The sequence below is a fragment of the Pinus tabuliformis genome, chromosome 5_2, assembly GCF_031772625.1.
Source record: "Pinus tabuliformis cultivar Carrire ecotype Pingquan chromosome 5_2, CPIR1, whole genome shotgun sequence".
NCBI classification, from domain to species: domain Eukaryota; kingdom Viridiplantae; phylum Streptophyta; class Pinopsida; order Pinales; family Pinaceae; genus Pinus; species Pinus tabuliformis.
The window spans coordinates 813,309,553-813,320,532 of record NC_142306.1 but is presented as its reverse complement, the minus strand read 5'-3'; positions in this window follow the sequence as shown (position 1 = coordinate 813,320,532).

Here is a 10,980-nt window from a genome sequence, read left to right as displayed (position 1 = left end):
TACATCTTGGATCCAAAGGTTTTTTACAGTGGTGTTCACGAACATGGAAGACAAAGATCGGATTTTTGAAGGGGGACCATACTTCTTTGCAACTACTAGTCTCTATATGTGGCCATGGACGATGAACATTGTGCCAGAATGAGAAACCTTCACTTCAGTACCAGTATGGATTAGACTCTACTCCTTACCTTTAGATTACTGGATGCCAGAGTCTTTAAAAGCTATAGGCAATAAATTAGGTCATTTCTTAAAAATTTTAGAGGCAACTCTATGGGGAAAATATACCTCCTATGCCCATATATGTGTGGAGATGGACCTATCAGGAGCCCTTATAGATGAGGTCATTCTAGAAGTCTATGACGAGGAATGGGTCCAAACAGTTGAATATGAACATATCCCGTTTAGATGTCACAAATTTCATGAGCATGGGCACCTATCTAGAGATTGTCCTCTTAATAGAAGGGAGGAAAACCTAAACACCAGCAAAGGGAAAGACCAGACAGGTTTCACCAAAGCAGGAGGAAAAAGAAAAGGAGGAGGAAGGAAGACACAAAAGAACCCTATTACAAATGATAACAAAACAAAAAGTCACAACAGTTTTGAGATCTTAGGAGAAAAAGAAGTAGATGGAGGTGATCAAGAGAGTACAGAGAATCAGTCAGCAAGGGGGAAAGGAAAAGAGACCAGCATGGAGTTCATTGAGGATTAGAATGAACACACAATGGACCCTTTTAGTACCATGGAAATAAAAAAAGACCAGGAAATGACTCAAAGTGAAAGTGGTACAGAGGACCAAGACTTGAGGGAGATACTGGAAAGGGAGAACCTAGAGCTGGAAAAGTTTATAGAACAAGGAGGAAACCTGGGAATAAACTCCATCCCTCATGAGGATGTGGACAAGGTACAACAAATATTCCTTAACAAGTCACATCAACCAGCTGCAGGAGTCAAAAGAGGACATGATAACCAGGAAAATAAAGGGACTTCCTCAATCGGATTAATAACAGAAAAACTAACAAAAAATCTAGGCAAAAGGAGGGGAAGAAAAAGACAGAAAGAACTACTGCTGGAGTATGGCAAACTCATGATTGAATCAGGAAGGATGAAAGACCTTTCCAATTACTCCTTTAAAACCCCACCTCAATGAAAATCACAACCTAGAACATTAGAGGACTAGGGAGCAGAAGAAAACAGAGGAATCTAGGTAATAGAATCAGAGAGGAAAAACCTGACATAGTATTCATACAGGAAACAAAATGCTCTGTGGAGAAGATCCGCGAAAAAACATAGAAAATGGTTAAATAGATATGAATACCTTGAATTTAAGGCAAATAAATTTGTTGGTGGCATTCTCACTCTATGGGATCCATAGAAATTTGGTGTGATTGATGCAGAGGCATTCAGACATCACCTTTCTCTAATTTTCCAACCGGTGGGAGACAATCAATGTTACATGATCACCAATGTCTATGGTCCACAACCAATGGAGGAAAAACTTCGACTCCTCACAACACTGGAGGATATGAAGAAGAGATACCCAGCTCTACCCTGGATTCTTGGAGGTGATTTTAACATGACAAAATCACTTATGGAGAAAAAAGGAGGAACTAGAACACTTGGTAGAGATTTAGTTGCCTTCCAGAACTCATCACCAAAATGAAATTGGTTGATATGGAAACAAGCAATGGAATCTTCACTTGGAATAACAAAAGAGGGGGCCCTACCCAAGTAGCCTCAAAATTGGACAGATTTATTGTTTCAAAGGAACTTCTTCTCATGGGAAGCAACATTACTACGCTCATCCTACCTTTTGGAGGTTTAGATCACTGGCCTATCCAATTAGAAGATTCTCTTTTTGGTAAACCAAGGAACTCCCCCTTTAGGTTTGAGAATGCTTGGCTCACACACTCATATTTCCTCACAAACATCGAAAAATGGTGGAAGGAAGAGCTACACCTTCAAGGTACAAAGATGTTCCTTCTACACTGCAGGCTCAAACGCATCAAAGGCAGACTCAAAGAGTGGAATAAAAAGGAATTTGGTAATGTATTTAAAGCTAAAGGAGATGTGGAAAAGAAACTAAAGGAAATAAAGCATATTCTTATCACAGAAGGCTATACAGATGAAAGGAAAGAGATGGCAAAGTCACTCCAGCAGGAATGGGACAACAGATGTCTTCAAGAGGAAATATTCTGGAGACAGAAATCCAGAGTACAATGGATTAAAGAAGGGGAGAGAAACACCAAATTCTTTCACAGATCCACCATAGCTCACAGAAACAACAATAAAATTGTGAAACTTACAGATCAGCATGGAATAGAAAGAAACACTCATGAAGAGATGGAGAAGGTTCTAGTCCAGTATTTTCAGAAAATTGTTGAGGAAACCTCGGAAGATAGATACCAGTTTACGAAAAAATTTACTCACTACATTCCTAAATTGGTTACTAGAGAAGATAATTATAATCTCAACAGACCAATAACAGAGGAAGAAATTGAGGAAGTCGTTAGAGAGATGCACAATGGGAAAGCACTAGGCCCGGATGGCTTCAATGTGGACTTTTTCAAAGCTTGTTGGAGGATAGTAAAGCAGGACATCTAGAGGTAGTGGAAGACTCTCAACGTTTTAAGACAGTCCTAAAAGCACTCAATGAATCTTTCATAGCTTTAATCCCCAAACAGGAAAAGGCCACCTCTCCAGACAGATTTAGACCTATAGCATTATGCAATGTGGTATACAAAATAATATCCAAAGTACTTGCCAACCATCTCAAACCACTCCTCCCAACCCTAGTATCAGAGGAGCAAACGGGCTATGTGGAAGGAAGACAAATTCTAGATAACATAATTCAAGCACATGAAATGGTTCATTCACTCATTACCAATAAACAGGTAGGAATGATAATTCAGCTGGACATAGCAAAGGCCTATGAAAAACTTAGCTGGTCATACATAAGAGCAATATTAAAAGCCTATGTATTTGATTACAATTAGATTAAATGGGTTATGGCACTAGTTACCACCGCCAGCTATTCAATTCTTCTCAATGGCTCTCCCTCCGAAACCTTCAAGCCTTCTAGAGGTCTCAGACAAGGCAATCCTCTTTCTCCTTTCCTTTTTATTCTAATGATGGAAGGGTTAGGGAGAGAAATCAGAGCTACTAAGAAGGAAGGGAGAATTCAGGGTCTGAGACTCACTGTGACACATCAACAATTTGTGGATGATACTATGCTTCAAGGCACACCCACTGTCAAGGAAGCCAAAGCATTCAAGCAGATTCTAAGTGAGTTTGCTAGGGCATTAGGCACATAGGTAAGTCTTACTAAATCAAAGATTTTCTTTTTCAATACAGATATTTCAATACAAAGAAATCTTTCTAAAATTTTGGGCTTTCAAAGGGAGTCTCTGCTTGCGAAGTACCTAGGAGTTCCCCTCACTGACAAACCGCTACACAAGGATATCTGGGAACCTGTTCTTAATAAGCTAAAAGATAAGATTACCAAATGGACAAATAGAGCACTAAATTTAGCAGGGAGACTGATTCTAACTAAGGTTATCCTACAAAGTATCCTTATCTATATGCTATCAGCCATTCTGGCACCAACTGGTGTAATTACTAACATAAGAAACATTCAAAGAGACTTTCTCTGGGGGAAAGGTGAAGAAAAGAAGAAATGGGCCCTTGTGGCATGGGACAGGGTATGCAAACCTAAGTCCCATGGTGGCTTGGGTCTTCATGACCTAGGAATTCTTAACAGAGTTCTTGGTGCCAAAATCTGGTGGAGATGGCTAAAGGAAATACAAGCCCCTTGGGCAAAACTTTGGAAGCAAAAATATGCAAGAGAGTGGCAGGAGAAGAACCTCATCAGAATGACAGGACAAGTAAAAGGTTCTGCAATTTGGAATAGGGCATGGGAGAACAGGGCCCTAGTCCAAAATCATAGTTTCTGGGAGATCAGAAATGGAAATCTGGCCTGGTTTTGGGAGGATAATTGGCAGTAGGAGGACAATCTCCGAAGTGAAGAATTAGCAGACATTCACACCGATACCATCAATAAAGGATTAAGGTGGGTAAGTGACTATTGGGACCAATCAAGGAACAATGGGAAATGGAGAACATGGAAACTTCCAGATTACAGTGGAATGGGCATGTTGCATACCCAAGCTATAGCCCTTAAAGGTCTTTTAGACAAGAGACAAATCTTAAACTCAACCTTGGATGATCAACTAAGATGGGGAAAGAACAAGGCAGGTCTCTTCAACCTTAAGGAGGCCAAAAGGATAGATTCAGGGCTTAACCTTCCAAACACTGATAAGACGTGGAAAGAACTCTGGGATAATCCTCATTGGATGAAAGTCAAACTGTTCAAGTGGCTGGTTCAACAGGGCAAGATTTTGACATGGGATAACCTAAGAAAAAGAGGCTTTGTTGGCCCCTCAAGATGTCACTTATGCAAACAACAGGAAGAAACTACAAATCATCTCCTGAATAGATGAACTTTCACTTCAATACTTTGGAATTGGGTTGGAGAAGTATTCGAGCAGACAGAAAAAAATGTAAATGACATCATTGCTACTTTGAAAAAATGGCGGAAACTTTTTTCAGATAATGAGATGATTAACTCTGCCTGGATGCTGACCCTAGGATTCATAATCTGGAATGTTTGGAAGGAGCGCAACAACAAGATTTTCAAGGATAAAGCAAGTCTGGTGAGCAGCACCCTTAAGCTAATCCTTAAACAACTCAAAGAGCCTATTCATATCCTGGGAGGTGTAGCTACTGCAAACCCATCAGACAAACAGAAGCCAGAATACAGGAGAAGTTAGAGGTCAAGGTTCATCCCCCTTAGGGTTCTATGCAAATCAACAAGAATACCTTAGCCGAAAAGGCTTCATGGCAACCCCCTTCACATGGATTTTTAAAATTTAACATAGATGGGGCCTCAAAAGGGAATCCTGGAGAAGCAGGATATGGAGGGGTCATGAGGGATGAGGAAGGAAACATTCATGTCATCTTCCACAGTTATCTAGGAAAAGCAACCAACAATATGGCTGAGCTCACGACGATGGAATTATGCCTGGAAATACTGCTGAATTACAACATTCACAATGTCATCATTGAGGTTGACTCGGAATTAGTCATTAACTCAGTGAAGAGTGTTGGACACCTAATCCTAAATGGGTTAGTGTGGAAGCTGAATAGACTAAGTAGTCCAAGAGACCTTGGGATGTGAAACCCAACAGTCACAACAATGTACTATAAATGTATATCAGTTGTTAATAAAAATTGTACTTGCATGTTTTATCTTTCATATCTCTCTTGCTGTCCATGTGTGTTTAACATGGTATCAGAGCAGGCGTATTCCTGCCCTGCATAATTATTTTTGAGCCATTTGTTTTATGGCCTTTATGTGCAGTTTATTTCTGCCATATTCCTTTATACAAGCCTGCCCCCTCTATCAAGAGACCAGCTGCAAACGCTGTCTCACTGTGTCAGTGTCATAGACGTTTTATAACTGCGCTCTCTGTACCTGCGCTCTTTGCCTGACATAGTACCTGCGCTCTCTGCCTCACTGCCCATGAACGTTCTTGAAAGAAGCGTTGTTCTGTCCAGCGCTGTCCTGAACTGATGGAAGGCAGAAGAATGCCTCTGTCGTTCTACCACACCTGCGCTGCCCTGAATTCGCTCAGAATCCAAAACCGTTCCATATTCCTGTGCCTCTGGGCTCTGTCCATTAACGCATCTGTCCACTGAGCGCTGTCCGGCGGATACTCGGCCTGCTTGCAGAGAGGTATTCATTTTTCAATTTTTTTTCTTCATTGAAGGACGCTCTCCAAGCGATTCAAACTGAATGTGTATTCAAACTGAATGAGTATTAACGCTGTACACATACAACACTCTGCGTTTTATTTTGCTGGCAAACTCTGTTAGTTCTGCCCCTCAGGCACTTTTAAGTTTTCCGGGATTGCGCTCTTCTTTTGGCCATATGTATGTTTCTTCTGGTCTGGATAAACAATATGCTGTTAAGTACATGAACCTGAACATGACGTGAATGTATCCTTTCCGCCCAACGACCAGTTGTTCATCTGATAGAGACGAGACCTCGCAGGCCAATCGAATTGTCAGATGCAGACTGATTTGATTTGACATTTATGCTTCTACGCGTGGCTGTGAGAGCAGTACAAATTTATAATCGTATAAACAAAATCTCGTTTTATGGAATGCAGAGAAGAAAAGTTGAGAGCAGTATTTATATTTTGAAAATAAGAGGACCGAAGTCGGCATTTGTCACGATCCTCGGAGTTGTGGAAATAATTGTAATTGTAAAATCTGCCTGAGTTTTTAAAACCACAAATGAAGAATGAGATTTCATGTCATTGCCATTAATGATTAAAATAAGTTTAATCTGAGACCGCGAGAGGATCTAAGCCCGTCAGTCGGGCGCGGAGTAGGCGGAGTATTGGGTAGTTTAAGCCATGTAAGGCAGCAGGCCTTTTCTTGGCAACTTTCTTGATGAATATGGAGGAATGAAGTTTAGGAATGAGCGAGTATATAGCGGTGTCGAGCAACGGAAGAAATTTGACGCTGCAGATCGGATTTTCAAAGGGGGTGATGAATTGCAGCACAGCCCAATTGCAGTGGCGGCTGCCTGCCTGAGAACTTGATGGCTAGAGGCTCAAACTAAGGTAACGCAATTCATTTTCTGAAGAAATTTATTGCTCAAAATCCTTAAAGCGGCTGTGATTTTGCTCCAATGTGAAAATTATATTGATATCGAGAATTTAATGGTGGAAACTGTGTATTTTGAGTTGTTTGTGGCAAAGGGGATCATTTCGAGCCTTTTAACAGTGTGCGATGGCGATTTGAAGAAAAAGAAAACTAGTGATTTTGAGCTGTTTGATGGTGAAAACTAAATATTTCGACTCCATTGATTCACAATCCAATTCTGCTGGTGCATTGAATAATATCCATTCAGTGCTTTATATATGTGTTTGCGTTGTTTGGTTCATATAACACTGTTATGACCTTCCAGATTCATATTGACGCATTGGCATTGCAAGTAATGTTGTTGTGACTCTTGCAAGGGTGGCAAATGTATTCCCGTATATCTCGTGTGGCAAACGTGCATGTTCCATGGTATGTTGAATGCAAAGTTGAATAGTTGAACGCAATATGCTGGTTATATGGTGTGAATACCTGCATTGAATGATCAAACCTGCTCTTTTAATCTATGTGCATTGGTCGTTGAGTATGTATGTTAGTTTGGCATAAGCGTTGGTTGGAGAAATATTGGTGGACATGCAGGCATAGTTTTTCTCAGAATTTGTTATCTTGGATTCGAATTCTCTCTGAGCGTGAATACGTAGCGTCCATAACGCATTGAACCATTGGCTCCCAGTGTTGTTCGAAGAATGATGGCTTAATTCATTTGATACACAAACCCTTATCTTCGATGTATTGATATTGAGTTGGTCTCCAAGATTTGTCATAAAAAGAGGGTATTGGTTTGTATAGATTGTACTTTTGCAATGCCTGTTAACCAGAAAGCGTTAGCACTCGACGCAGATATTGTATTGCATTCGGTAACTAAATATATTGCAGGTCATAATGATGTTCTTGCAGGCAGTTTGAGTGGTTCAAACAAGGTTATTGGCACAGTATGTGCTTTGCACAATGTCTTGGGAGGTGTAATAAGTCCAAATGCAGCGTACTTGTTTCTTCGTGGCATAAGGACCCTGCATCTTCATGTACAACAACAAAATTCAACAACTTTAAGGATTGCCCGCACTTTAGAGGCACATCCAAAGGTTTCTCATGTCCATTGGTATTTCGAAGATTTCCATCCTCATCCATTCCATCAAAGAACTGAGACATTTCTATTAATGTGGTCTGAGCTGTTAAAAGGGCACCCTCATCAATTGGAGGATTAATTGGAACGACATAGTTCAATGTTCATAAGCATTGGGGGCTGTCTATATTCTTTAAAGTTGCGGTTATTTGGCATTGTGTGAGATATTTGTGCAACATTGTCATTAAATGGAGAAAATTGATGATGCATTACAGTTATTAAATAGTCTAATCTTTTCCACTGTTGATGGAACAGTCAAAATCAGTAAGGATTTTCTCTCATAAATTCAGACATGTCTACAAAATGCACAGGAAAAGATTGATTTTTTGCAGCTTGAATCACAGCTACAGCAAGAAGAGCTACATCAAAATAGACATCATTCTGAACCTGTTTTTGTTCAGAACATTGATACAACCACCCATCAGCAACAAGTCAATAATGTTACAGTTCATTCAAATAAAGCAGCAATTGTACATGCAGATGCAGAAACTCAGTCTGCACTTCCCAAGCCCATCATCAGACCTTGGGAACAGCTTGTCCACAACAAGCATAAAACTGGTCTTGGATATGACAAGGACTTGTCCTTTCATATTCCAGACTACGCCAAGCCCATTCAGTTTTAGAGTGCTGGATTCATTCATGACAGTTCACCTTCAGCTGTTCCAGATTCTACTCCTCTTCCACCACAACAACAACAACAACAGATTGTGAAATGCCAACACTGTGACTGAGTTGGCTATTTGAAAGATCACTGTTTTGATCTTCATCCATGTAAGAACTGTCATAAAACCAGCCATTCTTCACACAGATGCTTCAGAAATAAACGTCCTGCAAGAACAAAGATTCATCTTGGATGGATCGCTTCTTGGCAATGGGCATCAACAGCCAAGAAGATATTCCAAACACATGTCAGAACTTGTTCCAGAATATTGAACAGTCTTGCAGTTGAGTTTCCTCCATCATCTCACCTTGTATCTGACAGGGGGGAAATGATGGTCATCTACAAGCTTCAAAGCCACATCAAGCGAGCCTGAGCCACAACCTGCCACACCAGTTTCAGAGTTGTAGCCAGAGACAAAGATGCCCGTGAACATGCCTTCAGTTGGCAATCTGGGACACTTCCTCTAGCAGAAGACTTCAGCTTCTTGCCAGTTTTGGAAGAATTCCAGGAACAAAATTGAGAACACTTCCTCTAGCAGAAGACTCCAGCTTCTTGCCAGTTTTGGAAGAGTTCCAGGAATTGCATTAAGCATTCCAGAGTTGTTGGTCATCCTTAAACCATCACAGGTTGAGACTCCCCTTTTCAGGTTGAAGTTTTACCTTTTATGCGGGGTGAGACCTCCCTTTTATGGTTGAAGGTTTCCCTCTTTAAAACAATAGGATCACTTCCTCTAGCAGAAAACTTCAGTTTCTTGTCAGTTTTGGAAGAGTTCTGGGAACTGCACTAAGCGTTCCAGTGTTGGTGGTCATCCTTAAACCACCGCCCTTTATACCAACATTTCAGAGAGCACATTCAGCCTAGTGCTGCTATGCATTTTTGCACATTTTGTATTTCAGCTCTCTTCTTGGACTCATACATAACCCTTCGGATTAAGGGGGGGAATGTTGGACACCTAATCCTAAATGGGTTAGTGTGGAAGCTGAATAGACTAAGTAGTCCAAGAGACCTTGGGATGTGAAACCCAACAGTCGCAACAATGTACTATAAATGTATATCAGTTGTTAATAAAAATTGTACTTGCATGTTTTATCTTTCATATCTCTCTTGCTGTCCATGTGTGTTTAACAAAGAGGATAAATGCTGGCGTTGCACCAGAGAAAATCTCAGGACACTGGCAGCTTCTGCAAGTCTACCAAAGAATCCAAGCACACCTAAGAATGCTGAGAACTCTTAGGTTGGTGCATGTCTGCAGGGAAGCCAACAAAGTTGCGAATTGGCTGGCCAATGAGGGGGTACGAAACAAACATATCGAATTGTGCTGCTAGTGGGAGGAGGTAACGGATGATAGGTTGGAGGAGGAAAGCTCGTCCCGAGCCCTCAACGACAAACAATAGTATGATGAAAAATCAAGAGAAAGAATTTTACTGCATGAATATGATGGATAAGTTCACTCCAGAAGGAGTATCAGCGGAGATGTACTGTCGGTTTTCTAAGGGAGCTTCTAGAAACAAAGGCAGTAATCGTGATAGAAGATATCTGTTCACAAGAGGAATGATTCCATGGAAGACGAAAGCGTCAAAGGAAGAGATTACTGGGGTTAAAAACTACCCGAGACATACCACCTACTTCGGGCAACCTCTGACCCGGGAGAAGTTTTCCTGGAAGACAAGCAATGCCATTCAGCATGTGACACATGGAGGTGGATGGACAATGATTACCGCCTTCATCGCTAGGTATTTCGTGAGCAGTTGTGTGGTTCGATTTGGTCTATGGCCGTCAGATTTGGCGAGGGAAGATCAACGGCCACCTTTTGGTGTGCAAGTTGGTGGGCCAAAAGGATAAAACCACTAATGGTTTACCACCTTCATCGGGCGTCTTCCAAACCAAAGAAGGTTTTAATGAAAAGCCAGTGATTCCACTAAGGAAGCAACATGTGGCGGAGGACCGAAAAAGAAAACCGCCTTCATCGCGCGGTATTCAGTGGGCTTTTTAAGCCGCATGATATGGACTCCAGCTGCTGGATCAGAAGGAAAAGATCAACGGTCAGTGCTGATCGTGCAACTTTATGGTTTTTCGTGAGCAGTTGTGTGGTCCGATATGGTCTGTGGCCATCAGATCTGGAGAGGGAAGATCAACGACCACCTTTTGGTGTGCATGTTGGTGGGGCCGAAAGGATAAAACCACTAATGGTTTACCACCTTCATCGGGCGCCTTCCAAACCAAAGACGGTATTAAGGAAAAGCCAGCAATTCCACTCAGAAAGCAACACATGGCGGAGGACTGACAAAGCAAACCACCTTCATCGCACGGTATTCAGTGGGCTTCTTAAGCCGCGCGATATGGACTAGTTGTTGGATTAGAAGGAGAAGATCAACGGTCAACGTTGATCGGACAACTTTAGGGTTTTTTGGGGGCTTCGCCCCTGCGCGAGTTGAATCTTGACCATTGGATTGTTAAAAGATAGATCTTC